The 4,443-nt window shown below is 33.4% G+C and overlaps 1 pseudogene; it reads left to right on the top strand.

The window, feature by feature from the left end:
* Positions 1 to 375: 375 nt before the first annotated feature.
* Positions 376 to 4,443, top strand: part of LOC149573002 (uncharacterized) — a 12,433-nt pseudogene continuing 8,365 nt past the window's right edge.

Raw genomic sequence — 4,443 nt, forward strand, 5'->3', positions numbered from 1 at the left:
CCAAAATTTTTGACCATCAACTAAATAAGTTTAGGTTGGTCGGAATGTTAAGGCAAAAATTTCTTTTTTTTACATGTAAGCCTCGTGTTGGTTGAAATTTTGACCAACATGGGGGTGTTTCGACCAACACAAAGCTTACATATAAAAAAAGAAAGAAAAATTTCATTCATTCACGTGCACGGGGAAAAAAGAAAAACTTTCATTAATTCGTGGGCAATTCTAAAGTATGAGCATGGGCAGGAGAACTTCATTGTTGTGAGGACAAAGTTTCTTGAGCGTAGGTAGAAGAAAAATTGGGACTTCATTCCTATGAGGACAAATTCACCTGGCTTTTCTCATTGTGGCTCTGCTAAGAGTAAGGGATTTTTCTAAAACATGGAGAAGATCATAGCTATTTGTTTTTCTGTGTTGGATACGTTTAGGCTTCAGCCCGTGGATTCCAAACCTCTGGGTGCCAGGGAAATGGTGGATGACCTAGCTTTTTATGTTGACCGTTTGATAACTTCTCCTACCTTAGAGCCTGTAAATGATGTCAATGTCACAATGCCGCCTGCCCAAATTTTGGGGAAACAAAATGTCGTATCATCCTATCAAGTTGGATCATCAAAGAAAATTGATGAAGAGGGAAGAAAATTCGTAGAATGTGGGATTTACCAAGAGGAAGACATCAACAAGAGTATGGAAATACCATGTGCCTGCACTGGTAGTATGGAGGTATGCACATTCGCTTGGAATCTCTATTTATTACTATCTTTCTTGTTTAACTAGTTGACATATGAGAAGGGTTTGTCCATACGGTTAGGTTTTTATTTTGGCCTGATCAGTGAAACCCTTTAAGTAGGACAATTGAGGTTGTGTGTTTGTGTGTGGATTTCCATGTGAATAAGATGCAAGTTCTGTTCAACTAATTGTGTTTCTTAATGCTTTGGTGAGCACAGATTTATGTATGAAACTAAGAGCTCTTTCATAAAACAATCAAGGTCATTAGCACATGACTGAGATTTGTACAATTAGTAGGATTTTTTCTGTTATTGTAATGGATACTCCTATTTTCATTGTAATCATAGAAATAAATAGATGATTCATGTGCTCATAATCTTATAATTTTAGCTTGACATATAAACAAATTCTTAAAATAGACTTGTCTTATATCTGCATTGTAAAAATATAATTGACTTCCACATTCCATTTAGGTTGAATTAATTTGAATGCATAGCAAATCCTTTCCTCTTTCAACTTTACTTAAAGACCTACATTGTGGTCTATACACAGGCAATGTGTTGTTAATATTTTTATTTATGGTTTGGGATTAAGTGGTTTGAATTTTTTAATTTTCAGTTGAACTCTAGCAAGGTTGTAGTAGTTGGACCAGGGGCTCGTAGTAAGGAAGGCAACACCATTCTTGATAGCTTTAAGGAAGGTGATCATGTTCTTCTACCTGAATATGGTGGTAATGAAATCAAACTAGGAGACAAAGAGTAAGTTTGCATTATTGAATGGTTAATTTCTTATGGTTTTAAAGCATGATTTGTGTAAAGGGTGCATTGTCTTATAAACAAATTTTACTATATAAGAAAAGTTCTAAGAAATGACACTAAATTTGTAGATTATCCCATGTATAGATTTCTCTAATGTAGATTGTCATCTTTTGTTGTCAATGTTGGAATTAGGTATCACTTGTATTGGGAGGATGACATTCTTGGAATTTTGCAAGATTGAATTTGGTTACAGATAAGGTCTGCAATTTTGAATTTAGTAGTTAGGATGAACTGTTGCATCAAGGAAAGCTAATTAAGATTTGGAGTTTGAGAACAACGCAAATGATCGCTTGTTTTGTTTTCATAGTATTTGTTTAAGCAACCTAAAAAATGGAATGTCATCATTGACATTATTCATCGACGAAGTTGTTAATGTGTATTTTGGGAAAACAATATTTAATATGAACTCAAGCTATTTCAAAAAAATCTCTATTTCAAAGTTCTTTTGATGCATGGAAGAATAATTTTATAGGAGAAAATACACATTATCTAGGAAATCAGACAAGGCGTTAAGTTCAAGTGCTTCTTTAGAGAACAATTGTCAATGAAATTTAATGTTGCATTTAAGATTGTCTTGTTATGTAGAACAAGCATGAGCGCGCACACAAACATTTTTTTCCCAAAATGTTTCCTCGATTAGTGATGCTCACACATGCTGTTTGCTTTCTAATATTTCTCTACCATGAAATCACGTCAAATGTGGCAAATGTGCATGCACTCATATACATTTCAAATCTGAAATCTATTGAAAGAGAAAAATAAATTTGTTTAGTTAGTATTGAATGTGTTTTCTCTTGTTTCCTTTATGCTTCTTATTTCCATCCATCTTATCTTGATCTTTCAAGACTCTTTTTGAAAGCATGTCTTGAGAGAAGATCTATTTTTTTAAAAGCAATCATGATTTAAAAATAATGTAACATGAACAGATACTACAATCATCATTGTAATCATCATGAGAGATAGAGATGTGTTGTGTTTCCACTACTGGAGATATTCAGAAACTTCCTGACTCAGGGTTCTATTGGCTGATGTCTCTTGCAATCTTCGAGTCTCTGAAATTTTATGGTCCCTACCTGAAAAATTAGGGGAAAAATCATTAAAAGAGAAAATAGAAGATAAATAATAAAATAAGCTTGCATAATGTTTCATGCTAGTGGTCTTGATGCCACAAAAATCCATGCAAAGTAATAGTGTGATCAGGTCTGCTGACAGTGTATACATTTGGGCATAAAAATATTGCATGATTGATTTTTGTATAGAGAATTGCTTTAGGGATTACTGCTCTTTATGACTAATTTTTGTAATTTACTATTATTGTTTTCAAAGTTCCACTGTTAGTCAAAATGGTGTCCAAGTACTTGTCTCCAATTTTTGAAAATTAGTTGTGCCAGTATTGGTACCAGTCTTCAAGTACCCTTGTCTCCTGGAGACCATGGTAATAATAGATTAAACATCACTTTTTATCCTTTGAAAGTCCATTAAATTGTTTTAATGAAACATCTAGGCCTGCGAATGGCAAAAATAACTTGTATCATCAAAACCTTTCTATACTATAATGTATAGAAATAAGTTCATGGGATTGCTTTTTCTTTATTCAAATTCGTTACTTTGCTATTTTAAAACACATTGATTCAAGGGTGAGGATATATTTACCAAACTGTATGGCAATAAATTGTGATGGTAAGCCCCCTGCCAAAATCGTGGTTATTGAAATTTTTACTGTTTAATGCTTCCTTTAGTTTGTTACAATAACATCTGATATGTCTATAAGGCAAGCCTTGGCTGAAATTGGAGTAAATTGTAATCTCTTTTTATGTTAATTAACTCTAAGATGACATATGTAGTCTTCCATGAGTGCCAAGTGTTCCATTTATTCTCATGAGAGATGGATTCTTGTGAACCACACACTATTCATGAAGCCTGGGTCAAATTTGACTCAAAAATTGCACAGTTGAAACATGGTAGCAATATCACAATATTTTGTCACTCTCCTTTCAAAAAGTAGTCACCATTATATGCCATACAAATCAAATCCAATATTAAAGAGTTTGTTTGTCATGCTACACCTGCTTTTGTCCCTACATTTCAGAAATATTTTTTCTAAATACAGGAGATTGATTGGAAATTTGAATGTATGCATGGAAACTTAGGAACTACATGCACAGAGCCTTTTATTCTTAGGAAACACTCTTTTATTCTTGTTAAAAAAGGCTTCTTGTGATATGGATTGAATTAGCATTTTCATTGTGAGTTACTATTAGAAATTGATTTCCAAGATATTGTGCCTGCTTGTGAATCAAAAGGTTTTACTACTGGTTATTTTTGTTACTTTTCCTTATCAACAAACTGGAAGATGACGTTTGATTACGCTATTTGGATAATGTTCTGAAAGGAAACAAACAAGGGCTTAAGGTTGTTTCTAGTTTTCTCATTAATCGAATGAGTTTTTTCTTGATGGAGACCAAAATTTGTAGAAGATAGAGAGGCTGAAAGAAGCCTCATTAGAGGACTAAAATGAATGTAAGGGAACGAATTTCCCTCACCACTAAATTTCAAAGTGCACCATTACTAGCATAGAAGAGTAAAAGACATCAAGAGCACACATTCTGCTTCAGATTGATGCAATTATTTTCCTTTGTATACCATATTACCCTTAATACAATTTGTTCAATTTTCTTCAGTCTTAATCATATTACCATGTATGCAATTGATGAAAGTCACAAGGATATATTGAGGTGCTCATCTGCAGTCCTAGACAATGCAAGAAAATCACCTGTGACACTACATATCACAAATTGAAAATCATATTCCTGGCTGATATTTCTCACTTATCACTCTTTAAAAGATCCATCTGTGAGGAGTGGGGTTTTGGATAAGTAGCAAGATTGAAATCAAAAGACTGAAA

Source organism: Cupressus sempervirens, chromosome 2 (assembly GCF_028749045.1).
Source record: "Cupressus sempervirens isolate cs-2001-9-10 chromosome 2, ASM2874904v1, whole genome shotgun sequence".
Lineage (NCBI taxonomy): Eukaryota > Viridiplantae > Streptophyta > Pinopsida > Cupressales > Cupressaceae > Cupressus > Cupressus sempervirens.